Genomic DNA, 18,417 nt, shown 5'->3' with positions numbered 1-18,417 from the left:
CCCAGAAATTAATTTAGTTGATACCCCGGAAATGATTATAATCGACTCCCCTGAATTGATTGATATAACTGATAACGAGCTCCTGGAAGTACCCATAGTAACTTTACCCGATTCTCCAGAAATGGAAATAATAGATTTAACTGATACCCAAGACCCTACCCTTTCCTTAACTACAGTAACTGATTCGCAATTGGAACGTTTAAAAGAAATGACAATGGTACGAGATTATCTTAGAGAATATCAACTAACCCATCAAATCTGTTCGCCCCCTATCGTTAATTTACCTTCACCCCTTTTAAGACCTAGTTCTATTCCACCTGACGAAGTACGTTTTTCGCCCTCGTATACGCCTATGGATGCTCCCTCACCCTTTCTAGAATCAGATGACACATGCCACTCTTTATCTTTGGAAGATAACTTTATCATGTCGTCCCCCAGTACGGACAGCATTCAGCGCTTAGCTGAGAACGTACAAGTTGCCCGACGGGACGCGGAGGAACTTGCAGCCGCAGCCGCAAGGGCAGCCGAAATGTTCGAGGAAGCTAAAGCGTTGTTAGCTGCTCGTACGGCTAGTAGTAGTAGCAGGCACCCTCATAATATTTCCTCTCAGCGTAATAATGACCCTATAGCGGTCGCTGGCCCCTCACGAGCTCCGCAGTATTCACCTCCATCGTCTCAGACTGCTGAGAAAAACGCGAACCCCGAGAACGCAAATTTGGCTGCCCCCACTTCGTCTCCTCCTCAAGTTGGAGGTGGGCTGGTTGACGCACCAATAACGCCTCCATCCTTTCCTAATTTACCAGGTTCTGTTAAAATATTGAATAATAATATCCAAAATTTTCCAAATTTTGGACTAATGGGACGGACTTTAAATGTCCGGTTAGAAAATAATATAGAAAATGGTATTTATATATTGATGGAAACCCTATTAGAGGACTGTTTGCCATCAGATATGGTTTCGGTTTCATTCGTGAACGTCACTAACCACGGCTTTCAAATTAACGTCAGTTTCCGGCGTCGGGACCAATTAGACTTGCAATGGTTGATGATGTATATCGAAGAAAAAAGCTATAGATCCGAGAACGATGGTAGTTTTTTTGAAGGAATAGTTACGGTTACGTTTAATCGAGTCAGATTACCGCAAGGCGGAATTAGATCAGTTGGGTTAGGGATTTCCCTTGAAAAAGAGTTTTCTTTTTATAAAAAATGCACCATAACGATAAATAACCCTGATAAAATTTGTTTAGCACGAGCTCTTGTAGTAGCCATAGCTCATAGAGAATACATGGAAAATAAAAATGATGGAGAACTTAAAAGAAAATATACTACTATAAGACAGTGTAGAGGAAAAAATATTGAAATGCTATTACAGACCCGCGAAGCTAGGACCCTTTTGGCTTATTCTGCATTAACAGACGAAGAATGCGCGGGTCCGGACGCTTTAACTCGGTTCCAAGAAATCTTGCCCGAATACAGTATTATCGTTTTTCGATTACGCGATCCCGTACCCTTAGTTATTTTCGGCGACGTCAAAGAAGAGAGGGAACTAGAAGGGCCTCTCCGCAAACGTCTTTATCTTCTAAATATTGACACACATTTCAACGTAATTACTAACCCTAAACCCCTTTTCGCGTTTAATTACTTTTGCGAAAAATGTTTAGTAGGTTTTAATCATCTCAGTGAGCATAAATGCATTCTTTTCTGTCACGCTTGTTGTAGAAAACAAGATTGCAGGAAGGAGGTAGATAAAATAACTTGCCAAACATGTTTAAGAGTTTTCCCTAATCAAAATTGTTACGAGTACCATTTATCAGGACCCGAGCCCTTATGTAATAAAATTTACGTTTGTAATCTTTGCGGAAAATTTATCAGTATGTTTAAGCGTAAGGCAGTACACGTTTGTGGAGAGACCTATTGTCTTTCGTGTAGTGAGTTTAACTCCGCAGGTCATCTATGTTACATGCAACCTTTAAAGACCGTCCGTAAAGATTCTGCCGATAAAACTACTCGTTCTCGAATAAATAGCAATAATAAACGGGTCCACGACTCCGACAATGAAGAATCACCACTGACCAAGAGAAGTACTCCAAAAACGGAAGTCTTTGTTTTTTATGACTTGGAATGTAAACAAACAAATCGTACTGACGCCAATGCTTTGATTCACGAACCAATTTTATGCGTTTCGCAAAAAGCGTGTAAATTCTGTTTCGAAGAAAAAGATAGTCAGTACGCATGCGCTAAATGCGGTAGTGGTCCTCGGGAGAAAATATTTCTCTCAAAAGACCCCGTCGGCGACTTTCTAGAGTATCTTCGTACGCTTAACAGAGTGGCTGATAAGATAATATGTATTGCCCATAACGCTAAAGGTTACGACGCGCAATTTATAGTACGTAAAATGGTCGATTTAAAGTGGACCCCTAAAGTCTTGACAGACGGGACCAAATTCATGAATGTACAGTATAAAAAATTAAAATTCTTAGATTCCTTAAATTTTATGCCCTTTGCCCTTTCTCAATTCGTTTCCACATTTGGTTTAGATAATAATTTAAATAAGGGACATTTCCCGCATTTACTGTTTAATACCGTAGACCATGAATTTGATCCAGCCCGTTCGAACGAAACCAATTACGTACTACATAATGACATGCCTCCGATGGAGGCGTACGACCCTAATCGTTTAAGCGGTAAGGCCTACGATGAATTTATCCAGTGGTATAACGATTCCCGGTCCGAAGCTTGCGGAAATTCGGACCCCAATTTTAATTATTTTGATTATAAAAAAGATTTAATCCGGTACTGTCGCCAGGACGTAAACATTCTTTTGCAAGGCTGTTTATCATATCGTTCTATTTTCATGGATAAATTCAAAATAGACCCGTTCTTAACTGCGATAACGATTGCGGGAGTATGCAGTTTTATCTTTAGGAAACACTTTTTACAGCCCGATACGATTGGTGTAGTGCCCCCTTTCGGCTATCGTATGAACTGCAACCAGAGTTTTGGAGCGATCGAATGGCTTGAATGGATGTCTCACTTACGAGGGAAGGAAATTCAGTCTGCTTTTAATGGATTTGAACCTAGAATTCTTAACATTAACGTGGACGGACTTCTCGATAACGAAGTCTTTCAATATCACGGTTGTTATTATCACGGGTGTAAAACGTGTTTTCCTATCAATAGAAACTTAGCGTTATACGGCGACCACACTCAGACCCATAATTCGCGATACGCGTCAACCATTGCTACCACTAACCGTTTGAAACAATTGGGATACACTGTCCATGAAAAATGGGAATGTACCTTCAAAGCTGAGCGGAGTACTAACTCCGTCATCGACGCATATCTTTCTACCGAAAATTTAAAATTTAAAATTAAAGAACCAATCCGCCCCCGCGAAGCCTTTTTCGGAGGACGTACGTCAGCCTTGAAATTACATCACAAGTGTAAAGAGGGGGAGGAAATTAAATACATTGATATTTGTTCACTCTATCCGTGGTGTAACAAGTATTGCAAGTTACCAGTGGGACACCCTAAAATACATGTAAAAGCTCCTTTCCCGGACATTTCTACCGTAAACGGATTAATAAAAGCCACAATGTTACCGCCTCAATCTCTCTACCATCCCGTTTTACCCCAAAGAATAGGATCGAAACTAGTGTTTGCCAACTGCCAAAAATGTAGTGAGTCTCGAAACCAGCAGGATTGTCCCCACGAAGACTCAGAACGACAAATAACTGGTACTTGGGTTGCAGATGAGGTACAGTTGGCAATCGAAATGGGTTACAAGGTCATTTCTATTCACGAAATTTGGGAATACGAGGTAGTAAAATACGACCCGATATCGAAAGAGGGCGGTCTTTTCTCCGAGTACGTCAACGCGTTTCTTAAACTCAAACAGGAATCCAGCGGCTTACCCGCGGGAATAGAGACCGATGAAGAGATTAAGAAATACGTTGACGAATATTACGAAAAGGAAGGAGTAAAACTTGATCCTACCAATATTAAAAAGAACCCTGGACTTCGTACCATCGCGAAGCTTTGTCTTAACTCTTTTTGGGGTCGTTTTGGTTTAAACCCTCGCAAAGACCAATCGGCTATTATTAGCGATCCCAAAAAGTTTTTCGATTTATTCTTAGACCCCGACATAGAAGTTAAATCGGTTATTCCATTAAGTCAAACGCATTGCGTGATCAAGTGGGCGTTTTTGAAAGATATTGATCTTGTTTACCCAAACACGAACGTAGTAATTGCAGCCTATACGACCGCAATGGCTAGGATCAAGTTATACTCTTATTTAAGGAGATTAGGCCAGCTTACGTATTATTATGATACGGACAGTTGCATTTATCTAAAAGAACGAGATGGAATAGAGATTGAGACTGGAAATTATCTCGGAGACATGACCAATGAGTTGGCAAAGTACGGAAAAGGCTCGTACATCCAAGAATTGGCAACAGGTGGCGCAAAAAATTACGCCTTTAAAGTACTGAACCCTACGACCGGTAAAGTCTCCTACGAAATGAAAGTCAAAGGGTTCCGTATAAATCAAGGCATTAAAGATTTGGTTAATATGGACACGCTTAAAAGATTGATAGGTGTCGACGGAGAAACGAACGAGCCAGTAACCGTACCACAGCCGAGGCAGATTTTGCGTCTACCCGATCATACGGTCGTTTCCGTCGACCGTACTAAAATCTATAGACCCGTCGTAGACAAGGTACGGTTACTGGACGACTTCACTACGGTACCCTACGGCTATAAAGCGAATCTAATTGCTAATTCTCGCTAAAAATTAGTCTCTCCACTCTAAAGTGAATATAGGTTTCAGTCTTACGACTCTAAAGTAAATATAGTCTTGCGACTCTAATGTGAATATCAAACCTATACGGGGTAAGGGATGAAATAGGTTATTCGATTATATTTTTCCTCCGCTGAAGAGTCCCATAAATTTAACCGAATTTTAATTTACATTTTCATTTGTACGCTAGTACTCGAAGAGAGATAACCATGCAATTTATTCATCCGTTTAATTGCGTAACGGCAGGCCCGAGTCAGAGTGGCAAAAGCTATTTAATTGAATCTATAATTAATCACGAAGAGGAAATGTTTGTTCCGGGTTTCAAAGAAATACATTGGTATTACGGAGAATGGCAAGCTCTATACGATAAAATGAAGCACAGGGTAGTTTTTAAAGAAGGATTGCCTGTTTTATCTGATTATGACGGAAAAGATCCTATATTATTAGTTATCGACGACCAGATGAGCGAGAGTAAAGGTCAAATTGGTGATTTATTCGTGAAAGGCACCCATCACCGTTCTCTAAGCGTTATTTTTATTACACAGAACTTATTCCATCAATCAAAAGATAGCAGATCCATATCCCTGAATTCGCATTACATAATTTTATTGAAAAGTCCCCGAGACCGTCAGCAAGTGGCTTATCTCGCTAGACAAATGTTCCCTGATAAGTGGCGTTTTGTAGTTGACGCTTACGAAGACGCGACTTCGAGACCTCACGGTTACCTAGTATTCAATTTAACTCAAACTTGTCCCGAAGATCAAAGAGTCTTGACTAATATTTTACCGGGAGAAACGTGCCACGGTTATCTCCCTAAATAAATAAATAGAACTTACATTTCGTAACTTCAATCAGTTATGAATCATGTCTCGTAGAGTACGTATCGAGAGAGACGCTCTCCGATATCTCGGTCGTTGCAAACCCGTTCAAAGAAAAGCCATTTTAGCTAAAGCCGACAAATCCCTCATAGACGCTATCAGTGAATGTATTCATAACACTTTAATTGGTAACGTAAAACTATCAAATACCCAAAAAACCAGGTTATCTCGTCATAAAAATACCCTTCGAAAACTAGCTAGTAAGCGGGTAGCTTGGAAAAGTAAAAAGAAATTGTTAGTTCAGTCTGGGGGCGGATTTTTCTCGTTTCTTCTACCCGTCGTTTCAACCCTTCTTGGTTCTATATTTGGTAGTAAACAATGAAACACGCCAGAAAAATGATTCTCGTCCCTAGCGGCGTTTTAAAGCCAGACCCGTTCCCGCACCCCCTCGCTCTGACAGTCTCTGAATTAGACGTTAAGATGGACCAAATATTAAATATGAAAGATTTAGACGACGCCTCGAAATGGATTTTATACGAACAAGCTTTAATGACACACGGAAATCTACGTAAACAAGCCTCGGCTCCTAAAGAAATCGAAATTGCCCCCGCATTCGACTCGCTAAGTAGGGACTGGATAGACGATTTGCCTTTGATATATTACCAAAAAGCGCAAAGCATGGTCTATCAGTTGGAAACTGTACCAGAAAGAATACGGTGGGATGAAAACGGGGAGCTCGTAATAAACGGTCGACCTATTAAAGGTTCCAATATTAGCGAAATTACCAAAGCGTATTTAAATCCTAAAACCCACCCAAAACCTATTGGATATTTCGCGTTTATTTCCAATTTAACCCAATTTAACTCTTCACCGGCTATCCAAGGCTTTCCCTCCCCGCTAGCTCCGAGAACCCGACAACGACGTTCTCCCGTTAAGCGCGAGTATCCGGTTCCTCAAAGTGGGCGTGCGCGCAGGACAGATAAGCCCCGCCCCACTCGTAGCCTTAACCGAGATCACTCCTCCTCCACGTCTGACTCTTCTCTTCACTCTTATAAACAAACAAGGAGTCGCGCGCAAAAGTCTAAAGTATGGGCGAAGCTATTTTAGAAAAAATATATTTTAACCCGAAGCATCCGGCTTCTTTCGGAGGCGCTGAAAGGTTATTCCAGTCCGTAAAGTCTCACGGCTTAAGTAGGGAAACTGTAGAAAAATGGTTAAGAGGAATCGACGCTTTTACGATGCATAGGCCGAAATATAAAAAGTTTCAACGAAATAAAATAGTAATTAGTAATATAAGGGAACAATACCAGGCTGATATTAACGATATGCGCTCGTTAGAGGCAGATAATGACGGATACAAATACATTTTAACAATTATAGACTGTTTTAGTAGAAAAGCGTGGGGGTTACCTCTTAAAACTAAATCGGGGAAAGAGGTTTTGAAAAATATAAAAATTGTTTTTAAAGACGGAATTCCATATAAATTTCAATCGGACAAGGGCACGGAATTTAGGAATAAAGAAGTACAAGGATATTTCAAAAAGAATAAAGTTAAATTTTTTAGTACCGAAAATGACGAAATAAAAGCCTCTATCGTAGAAAGGTTTAATAGAACGTTAAAAACAAAAATGTATAGATATTTTACCCATCACTCCACAAATAGATATTTGGAAATCTTACAGGACTTGGTCGAAGCGTACAATTCCTCTTATCATAGCTCAATTAAAATGGCCCCTAATGACGTTTCGGAAAATAACGTATTACGTGTGTACAATACTATCTACTCTAAATATTATGCCGAGAAACTGAAAATGAAACCGCAATTCCAAGTAGGGGATTTGGTTAGAATAAATACAACTAAAATGATATTTCAAAAGGGTTTCGAAGCTAATTATACCGAAGAAATATTTAAAGTCGTAGCTATAGTTAAAAGACATCCCCCCGTTTATAAAATAAAAGACTTGGCAGAAACCGATATAAAAGGAACGTTCTATTTTCGAGAGCTTCAAAAGGTCAGTGCGCCTCGTTCGTTCAAGTTAAACAAGATTTTACGTCAGAGAACTAAAAACGGAGTAAAACAATTGTACGTTAGTTGGCTAGGATATCCTCCATCGTTTAATAGTTGGGTTAATCAAGATGACGTCTGGGATTTACATAACTCTTCCTAGTAATACTAGAGATAAGAATAAGAATAATTCAGAAAATACTCTAGCCTCGTATTCTACAACGTTGGCCAAACCCATTAGTTTACGCGGAGATTGGGAAATTGCTCTGGTAGAAATTATTTATCCTTTATCTTTTTATAACGTAAGCGAGCCAATGGGATGTGGAATAGAAATTAAGGAATTACTATCGAAACCTCCAGCCCACATAGTAGATTACAAATATACCTACGACTTCCGCGAGATACCTCAGGGCTACTACAAAAATCCTCATGAACTTTTGGCAGTACTTAATGAAAGTATTAAAAGTTTGAACCTTGATTTAAAGGAAAGCGCTAATTCAGAGTTCGATAATGATTCATTAGGAAAATTTGAATATAGTTTAGAAAGTGGACACGTACAATACACTTCCTATAGTAAACATTATTATCAACTCGAGTTAACGCCAAAGTTGAGGAAAATTTTAGGATTTAGAGATAATGTTACTGATATTTCACCTAAGGTAGCATTCAGATCAGATTCCCCTATGCAATTAAACTTATTCATCCCCGATCTTATGTTCGTGTATTCCGATTTGGTAGGAAATGAAATGGTTGGGGATACATTAGCCCCCCTTTTGCGAACAATTGTTGTAGACCAAAACGCCCCCAATGGATCAACCGTTTCAAAAACTTTCGATTCTCCGCATTACCTTAAACTGAGTAGAAATTATTTTGACTGTATCGACATTAATATAAGAACTAGTTTAGGTGAATTCGTGCCATTTCAGTTTGGTTCAGTCACGTGTAAAGTACATTTACGACGAGCTCAGTAAAAAAAAAGAATGGCTTATCAGTACGTTGATAGAAATTGTCCCTACATGCAATATTATTTAAATCAGGCGGGGGGCGGAGTAGATTTACCTTATTTCTCTGGGTTTGCGGGACAAAAAGGACACGGAATTGGTAGCTTTTTTTCTGGGCTAGCTAGGTTTGTATTCCCATTCCTAAAACAGTCTGCCAAATACGTGGGAAAAAGGGCTCTTTCTACAGGAAAGAAAGTACTCGGAGACGTCTTGCAAGGTCAGGACTTAAAAACGTCAGCCAATAAACGAATGACAGAAACTGTGGACGAAATGGCAGCGCAAGAAGGTTCGGGTCGTCGCAAGAGAAGAAAAACTACTAAGAAACCATTGAAGAAAAAGAAAAAGAGTTCAGTTAAACGCCGCAAGTTCACGCGTACGGTTCGCGATATTTTTGCTCTCTAAAAAAAAATGGAAGTACTTAAAAGCGAATTAAATATTTTCAACGAACTACCAACTCAACTCAGCGTTGAAAAAGGTCAAACGGTATGGTGTAAGCCAATTTCATCTATCGACAGCAGTTCTATCATCGAATTCGTGGTACCGGGTACGGGAGACTCTTACACAGATTTGGCAATGACAATGATATATTGTAAAGTAAAAATCGTCAAAACCAACGGTGACAACTTGGATGCTGGGTCTAACGTTTCGCTCGTGAACAATTCTCTGCATTCGCTATTCAAACAATGCGAAGTGAAACTCAATGATACGACGGTTTCACCATCGGCCTCAAATTACCCCTATAGGGCCTATATCGAAACCTTGCTCAACTTTGGGTACGATGCAAAAAACACTCACCTTGCGACATCTGGATGGTACGATGACACGGCTGGAAGTATGGATCTGATAACAAACGCCGGATTCATAAAACGTCAGGTTCTAGCTGCTGAATCAAAAGAAATTGAACTTTACGGGAACATTTTTTGTGACATTTTTAATTTCAACAAATATTTAATTAATGGCGTACAACTTAAGGTTTCACTCACTAGAAATAGCGATAATTTTACCCTTTTTAGCGACACTGTCGACGCGTATAAAGTCGAATTTATAGACGCTGCTCTAATTGTACGTAAAGTTAAAATTATGCCTAAAATTTTATTAGCCCATCAGCAAGGATTATTACGTAGCAATGCCAAATATCCCTTTACTCGTACTGAAATTAAAGTTAAAACATTAGCTAGTTCTATTCAGAACGATAGTTTTGACAATATATTCTTAGGTCCGATGCCCAACAGAGTCATTATTGGTTTAGCCACCAACAAAGCGTATAAGGGCTCCGTTAAGTCTAATCCTTATAATTTTGAAAATTTCGACCTAAATTATCTGGCTCTATACGTTGATAACGAACAAATCCCTTCGAAAGCGTTGACCCCTAATTTTAATAGTAAACAATTTACGCTAGCCTATCATTCGCTATTCTCGGGATCTGGGATACTCTACCAAGACGAGGGAAATCACATTGCGTTGGCTCACTTTCCTCTAGGCTTTGCCCTATATGCTTTTGATTTAACCCCCGACAATTCGGCCAGTGACGTCACGTTTTGGAACCCCGTAAAGAGAGGGCAACTACGTTTAGATTTAGGATTTGGTACCCCTTTAAAAGATTCTACGGTCGTTATCGTGTACGCTGAATTTCAATCTTGTTTACAGATAGATAAAAATAGGAACATTATTCGAGACTATTAAAATGACTACGACAAACGTGGACTTATCTCAGGCACTGTATAAAACACCGAACTTTTTAGGCGTGTTTTCTTCAGATAATTTAAAACCCATGGTGAAATATCCGCAATCGCTTATCATTAATTTTGATAAAAGGGGCGAAACAGGTTCTCATTGGATTTGCGTCTACGTCGATGGCCGAAAACGGGGATTCTATTTTGATTCAATGGGGCTTCCCCCATTTTTACCCACAATCAGAAAATATTTAAATTCAATGTGTAAGACGTGGACATTTAGCAAAAGACGATTGCAAGGACTAACTAGTAACGTTTGCGGCGAATATTGCGTAATGTATATTTTGCATAGAACTAAAGGACAGAGTACAAAAACGTACTACCAAAAGTTTTCCAAAAATTGGGAAAAAAACGACAGCAAGATATTTTTATCTTTCGCAAATCATGCTAGAAAAATCATCACATCGAATTTAGCGAATCCATTAGCTAGAGAGAGAGGTATGGTGACTGACTGGAAAAAATCCGGTTCCAGAGGATAAAACAATATATTCCCACGCTATCTGGTATCTTTTAGAGATATGACCCGTCCTCTCTCGAAAACATGCGAGCGCTTCTATGGGCGCCAAACCATTTACTTTCGAATAAAATAAACCATCCAAAAACAAAAAAATTAAAATAGAATCAGAAAGTATTGGTAAACTAGTTAGGACAACGTGGGTGGTTTACGCAATCTAGCATGAAAACAAAACATTGGTAGAAATATATTATTGCATTATTCCTGTACGTTCTATTTAAAGTACTTTCTAAAAGTCATTGAAATCTGTTACCGTCTTGAACCATTGAAATATGTTTTCTACCCGTCATTAACAAAATATCTTTAGTACACGCAAAATAAGATTGGTGAAAAAAACATTGCCTTAGATAATTTAACAGGGATTTAGTTAGCTTTGGGTCTTGTAATGATAAAAAAGATTGAAATTTGACTCTGCCATTTTATTTAATAATATAAACTCATGTACGCGAGAAAAACAATTGTAAACAATTTTTCCTATGTAACTTTTTTCACTCTTAATAAATACTTTAAAAAACGTAACAAAAAAAGACTCTTTATTGAAAATCGCTTACCCTTTTTTTTTCCAGAATTTCGTTAAGTCAACCAGTCCAATGCAAGAACGTACTACAATGCGGACTCTTATCTGTAAATTTGTTAGACTTTGCACGAACCTAAACCATCTTCTCGTGACGTACGCTAAGAGGAAGATGGTGGAAATTCCCAGTCTCACGAAATTAATTATCTACGAACACTATTTAACCAATGGAAAAATTTACAGACTTTACCCACACTGAATAGATTCCACACTCAATCACTAACTTAGATTTCATCACGGAAAAGAAGGAGATAGGATATAGGGGCTAGGAATTGGTGGGGATGGAAAATGGTATAAAAAGGGAGTAAATCAATTAGAACAAATTATTCCAACCTTTTTCTTTGCTTGGAGCAAAAACTAAATTGAAATCAAAAATGAGGTAAATATTATTTTAAGATTTAAATAACTTTTAGAACAAAAATTTTAGATTTTAATTTTCTTCATGTAGAATTGAAGAAATTAAGGGGATATTAATACAAAGTGCGAGCGATGATTCTATTAAATTTGAGATTAGAATAAGGTAATAAATTAAATTTCACGAATTATTTATACTGTACTAAAGTTAAAATTTTATGTATTGTTCTGTTAGCTTTGAGGTTGGAGAGCCCAGGAAGCTTCTTCAAGTCTGGGAACATCAATTATATTGGGACGATGAGGGCGAAATACATTCCAGTAGGATACTACTCATCGTCCCAATTATTTTATAATAAAAAAATTAACATTTATCACGATTCTTTTATTTTCCTATCCAACAATAATCATTTCAGTATATATCAAACATTATAATAACAAGGATTATATGCAATTGCAATTGCTAAAATAGTGTATTCTACCGAGTTAATAGTCTCTAAGATTTCCTCCTGGGGGTTCCCCCCGAAACAGGATTAATTTTTATCAAAGTTGTATCAGAAGTAAATTAGTGCGAAGTAAGCGCAATGTATTTTCAGCTATTCTAATTTGCCTAATTTAACACGTGACGAATTTTTTTCGCTAACCGATGAGCAGTAACCTCTATTTTTGGTTACATTTTACATTCTCCCGTGACGTCAATTGGTTTCAGCCAATGAGAAATCAGGATTTACTTGAAGTTTCGAGTGTTATTTGATCTCTAGATATACGACTCAGCGTTCTTTTAGTTCCTGGACCTCATCGAGAAGAGACACGTAGATTTTCGCGCTCCGTACCCCGCCTTCTCGACTCTATTTACAGGCAAAGGCTTAAGGATTTCCGTAAAAGTAAGTGACTTTATTATTTTACTGTAGAGGGAAATTAGGCCTTGTTTAAATTGAAGTAAATAGACTTAGATTCTAGTCAAATAGTCTTAGAGTCTAACCAAAATAAATAGAAAAAACATTTATTGAAATTTAGGCTTAACCAATTAGGCTTAAGAATGTTGACAATAGCTTATAGAAACTATCAGTTTACAGTATGGACATCGAAGCGTATCGACTTGAAACTTTTCGTCACTGGAGAAACCCCCACGTTACTAAGGAACAACTAGCGAAGGCTGGATTCTACTATATTCAGCGGGGCGATGAAGTACGATGTTACAAGTGCCATGGCGTATTAGAAGGATGGGAATCAGGAGACGTACCAGAATGGGAACATGCTAGATTCTTTCCACACTGTCCGTCGAGGGATAATTCACCATCGGAAAAAAAGTACCTTTCGCAAGAATGGGAGATCCCGGCACCACCAAGGGCAGCGGCACTGGAGGATGACGATTTCATATCTATTCCGGTCAGACGTGGTGAGGTAGAACTTTTATTAAAATTATTTATACAATCCGCACTTGCAGAAGGTAGTTCGTTTCAGCCCATTAAATGAAATTGTACATATTCCTTACGAAGATCGAGTTAATTTTTTTTATATTGATAAAATGCGATTTAAACGCGTTATTTATAATGTCGGTCTAATATTAGAACCTGTTTTACGCAATCATGTAATTAAAAGTAAAATAAAATTGGAAATTAATTAAATTGAAAATAACTTGTTATTATTGCCTAGAGATTAGAAATTAAGGGGTTCAGAAGCGATAAGCAAACGGGTAAAAAATCTAATCTCCAGATATCCGCGCGAGGAAAACAAATTCTGGAGAATGGGGATGGGGGAAAGCAACTGGTGATTAGAAGGGGTGAAAGCAATGGGGGAAAGGAGCTGGTGAACGAGAGATAAAGTATCCAGTGAATGGGGGTTGGGGGAAAGCAACCCGTGAACGGGAGAATCTGGTGAATAGAAATTCTGGTGATTAGAAATTCTGGTGATTAGAAATTCTGGTGATTGAGAGAGAGGCGCGGGTGGGGGAGGAACGGGAGAGGCGCGGGTGAACGGCGGGAGCCAAGCTCTTTGTGTCTATTTGGTGATTGAGAATGAAATTCTCAATCACCAGATAGACACCCTTCTCTCTTTTTCAACTTGAATAAAATTAAAAACAATAATCTAAGATACCCTTTAAAGTTAAATTCCTTTAGAGTTTAACAGTAAAACCACTTTAAGTATTTTTTCAATCCTTATACCTATATTTACATATTGGAATTGTTACAAAAGGTTCTTTTAAACGTAACTTAGTACACTAATTAAGTATTTTTAATTTACCGTAATTAAAATATAGGTAAGTGGTTTTTATCTTATTTTATACCTACGGAAGCGATAAATAAATTAAAGCAATAAATTTTTGGAGTTTGGAGATGGGTGGGAAAAAAAAAATAAGGCTCTTCGTTTTTCCAACTGCTTCTCTGATGTACCCAAAAATGGACCAAAATAGAACAAAAGTACCCTTAAAACGACCAAAGTCACCATTTTCGGCCCTATGTACCCCATTTCGGACCAAAAGTACCCCAAACTGGACCTATTAGCTTTATTGTAATGTTAAACTCCCATAGAGATTCCCCTAAAAGAAAAAAACTTGCGGTCCAATTTTGGGTACATGAATTATTTCGGAGAGGGAATCCATGTTTTAAATTCAAATTAACCGCGCGCCCGGGCAATCCGCGCCTCCCAGGTAATCCACGCCTCCCAGGTAATCCACGCACGCGCGCGCTATCTTCCTGCCTAGGTTATCAAGTATCATACAACTTACATAATTTCTACTTATTTCGTACGATAAAACGCGATCGAGATATACGTTTTAAGAAATACTCGTGAGATTGCTTCAAGTGTCAAGCATACTACAATGATATTAAAATGAAGTTTAAAAATATTTCCATTCTACTTTAACAACGAATATTCCATGACGTCAAAACACTTCAATTCAAATTAACCGCGTCCCCCGGGGTAATCTGCGCACGCGTCGCCTAGGTTATCAATTTTTACATCATTTCAACTTATTCCGTACGATAAAACTTGATAAGATATACGTTCAAGTATCTTTCGAGATAAGCGTAGATAAATGAACAAGTTGGCCTGGACACAATATGTTGATATACGGGAAAACAAATCGTCGCGAGAAATACCCTAAATACATTGACTTTTCGACGATTTTACCCCCATTTCACCCCTTAAATCCCGGACCCCGATCCCGAACCTGACCCCGTCCCCGGGATCGGAGCCTCGCCCTCACTTTCCTTCTACTCACGAATTTATCGCAAACCACATCCGTCGAACGTTTCTTATCTTCCCGCAAAAGGTTAAGCACCCGAACTGGGGCTCGAACCCAGGACCGTTTGATTAAGAGCCTAACGCTCTACCGACTGAGCTACACGGGCGACCCTCAGCGGGCAAAATCGTAACGTCACAACATTTAATAAAACCGACAACGAAATTTAAAAATTTTAGTTTTCTTCAAACAGGCTTCCCTCTTAAACTGTGGCTTCAACAGAGGCTCTTTAGGTTAAAACCCTCAAGCTTTACCGACTAAGCTATCCTGGCTCTTCCAGCGCTCATCTTCTTGAAAATTGTGGATTATTTCTTTTTATTCATTTTCTTCTGTTAATATATTAAAAGCCCTTTTTATTCATATGTTACAAAGAAACGTCATTATGATTGAAAGTTTCCACCTTGGCAACTGGCGCTGACTAGGAATTGAGGCGTCCATTAGTTATCCAGCGTCTTGGAAGCATAAATTAGAGGATTTTATGAGGGTGGAGACTCTGACGATCATCGGGCTGTGGAGATATAACTACCGCGTGAATTTTGCCGTCAGTATGGGGCACTCGGAGAGCCCAAACTGAACAAGGTTTTATAACGACGTAAGAACTGGCTAAGGTCTTAATGCAGCACACAAAATTCCCCGTGGGAAACCGTCATTGGTTGGCCTTTAAGTGCGGTTTTAATTATCAGACCACCCAAGAAAGTCAGTTTCTATTCATTTTTTTTAAAACATGAAAAAAAGTTTCTATGCAATAGAAAAAAAATTAAAAGATTTTTATACAACATTTTTTATTTAAATTCCAGTATGGGCTACGAGTAACAACGAAAAGGACTCTGACTATAAGTCATTTAAAACAACGCCTGACGAACAGACGTAAGTAGTTCAATATTTGGATTTGGAAATAAATAACTTCCGCTTTTTTTCAAGGTCACGAATTTATCGCAAACCACATCCGTCGAACGTTTCTTAACTTCCCGCAAAAGGTTAAGCACCCGAACTGAGGCTCCAACCCAGGACCGTTAGGTTAAGAGCCTAACGCTCTACCGACTGAGCTACACGGGCGACCCTCAGCGGGCAAAATCGTAACGTCACAACATTCAATAAAACCGAGAACGAAATTTAAAATTTTTAGTTTTCTTCAAACAGGCTTCCCTCTTAAACTGTGGCTTCAACAGAGGCTCTTTAGGTTAAAACCCTCAAGCTTTACCGACTAAGCTATCCTGGCTCTTCCAGCGCTCATCTTCTTGAAAATTGCGGATAATTTCTTTTTATTCATTTTCTTCTGTTAATATATTAAAAGCCCTTTTTATTCATATGTTAAAAAAGAAACGTCATTATGATTGAAAGTTTCCACCTTGGCAACTGGCGCTGACTAGGAATTGAGGCGTCCATTAGTTATCCAGCGTCTTGGAAGCATAAATTAGAGGATTTTATGAGGGTGGAGACTCTGACGATCATCGGGCTGTGGAGATATAACTACCGCGTGAATTTTGCCGTCAGTATGGGGCACTCAGAGAGCCCAAACTGAACAAGGTTTTATAACGACGTAAGAACTGGCTAAGGTCTTAATGCAGCACACAAAATTTCCCGTGGGAAACCGTCATTGGTTGGCCTTTAAGTGCGGTTTTAATTATCAGACCACCCAAGAAAGTCAGTTTCTATTCATTTTTTTTAAAACATGAAAAACAGTTTCTATGCAATAGAAAAAAAATTAAAAGATTTTTATACAACATTTTTTATTTAAATTCCAGTATGGGCAACGAGTAACAACGAAAAGGACTCTGACTATAAGTCATTTAAAACAACGCCTGACGAACAGACGTAAGTAGTTCAATATTTGGATTTGGAAATAAATAACTTCCGCTTTTTTTCAAGGTCACGAATTTATCGCAAACCACATCCGTCGAACGTTTCTTAACTTCCCGCAAAAGGTTAAGCACCCGAACTGAGGCTCCAACCCAGGACCGTTAGGTTAAGAGCCTAACGCTCTACCGACTGAGCTACACGGGCGACCCTCAGCGGGCAAAATCGTAACGTCACAACATTCAATAAAACCGAGAACGAAATTTAAAATTTTTAGTTTTCTTCAAACAGGCTTCCCTCTTAAACTGTGGCTTCAACAGAGGCTCTTTAGGTTAAAACCCTCAAGCTTTACCGACTAAGCTATCCTGGCTCTTCCAGCGCTCATCTTCTTGAAAATTGCGGATAATTTCTTTTTATTCATTTTCTTCTGTTAATATATTAAAAGCCCTTTTTATTCATATGTTAAAAAAGAAACGTCATTATGATTGAAAGTTTCCACCTTGGCAACTGGCGCTGACTAGGAATTGAGGCGTCCATTAGTTATCCAGCGTCTTGGAAGCATAAATTAGAGGATTTTATGAGGGTGGAGACTCTGACGATCATCGGGCTGTGGAGATATAACTACCGCGTGAATTTTGCCGTCAGTATGGGGCACTCAGAGAGCCCAAACTGAACAAGGTTTTATAACGACGTAAGAACTGGCTAAGGTCTTAATGCAGCACACAAAATTTCCCGTGGGAAACCGTCATTGGTTGGCCTTTAAGTGCGGTTTTAATTATCAGACCACCCAAGAAAGTCAGTTTCTATTCATTTTTTTTAAAACATGAAAAACAGTTTCTATGCAATAGAAAAAAAATTAAAAGATTTTTATACAACATTTTTTATTTAAATTCCAGTATGGGCAACGAGTAACAACGAAAAGGACTCTGACTATAAGTCATTTAAAACAACGCCTGACGAACAGACGTAAGTAGTTCAATATTTGGATTTGGAAATAAATAACTTCCGCTTTTTTTCAAGGTCACGAATTTATCGCAAACCACATCCGTCGAACGTTTCTTAACTTCCCGCAAAAGGTTAAGCACCCGAACTGAGGCTCCAACCCAGGACCGTTAGGTTAAGAGCCTAACGCTCTACCGACTGAGCTACACGGGCGACCCTCAGAGGGCAAAATCGTAACGTCACAACATTCAATAAAACCGAGAACGAAATTTAAAATTTTTAGTTTTCTTCAAACAGGCTTCCCTCTTAAACTGTGGCTTCAACAGAGGCTCTTTAGGTTAAAACCCTCAAGCTTTACCGACTAAGCTATCCTGGCTCTTCCAGCGCTCATCTTCTTGAAAATTGCGGATAATTTCTTTTTATTCATTTTCTTCTGTTAATATATTAAAAGCCCTTTTTATTCATATGTTAAAAAAGAAACGTCATTATGATTGAAAGTTTCCACCTTGGCAACTGGCGCTGACTAGGAATTGAGGCGTCCATTAGTTATCCAGCGTCTTGGAAGCATAAATTAGAGGATTTTATGAGGGTGGAGACTCTGACGATCATCGGGCTGTGGAGATATAACTACCGCGTTAAT

The 18,417-nt window shown here is 38.7% G+C and overlaps 1 long non-coding RNA gene and 4 other non-coding genes across 5 annotated transcripts; 1 reads left to right on the top strand and 4 right to left on the bottom strand.

Moving 5' to 3' along the window:
- The first annotated feature begins 11,931 nt into the window (after window positions 1-11,931).
- LOC149964658 (uncharacterized) lies at window positions 11,932-12,168 on the top strand. Its single transcript, XR_016480242.1, has 2 exons — window positions 11,932-11,963; window positions 12,033-12,168. It is a non-coding gene; the product is annotated as an uncharacterized LOC149964658 (long non-coding RNA).
- Window positions 12,169-15,074: 2,906 nt separating this feature from the next.
- On the bottom strand, window positions 15,075-15,147 carry TRNAK-CUU (transfer RNA lysine (anticodon CUU)). The gene has a single exon. It is a non-coding gene; the product is annotated as a tRNA-Lys (tRNA).
- Window positions 15,148-16,021: 874 nt separating this feature from the next.
- On the bottom strand, window positions 16,022-16,094 carry TRNAK-CUU (transfer RNA lysine (anticodon CUU)). Its single transcript has one exon. It is a non-coding gene; the product is annotated as a tRNA-Lys (tRNA).
- Window positions 16,095-16,969: 875 nt separating this feature from the next.
- TRNAK-CUU (transfer RNA lysine (anticodon CUU)) lies at window positions 16,970-17,042 on the bottom strand. The gene has a single exon. It is a non-coding gene; the product is annotated as a tRNA-Lys (tRNA).
- Window positions 17,043-17,917: 875 nt separating this feature from the next.
- Window positions 17,918-17,990, bottom strand: TRNAK-CUU (transfer RNA lysine (anticodon CUU)). The gene has a single exon. It is a non-coding gene; the product is annotated as a tRNA-Lys (tRNA).
- Window positions 17,991-18,417: the final 427 nt, after the last annotated feature.

Source organism: Leiobunum rupestre, chromosome 1 (assembly GCF_980474605.1).
Source record: "Leiobunum rupestre chromosome 1, qqLeiRupe1.1.hap1, whole genome shotgun sequence".
Lineage (NCBI taxonomy): Eukaryota > Metazoa > Arthropoda > Arachnida > Opiliones > Sclerosomatidae > Leiobunum > Leiobunum rupestre.
The sequence above is the reverse complement of the archived record's forward strand: the minus strand, read 5'-3'. Positions and strand labels throughout refer to the sequence as shown.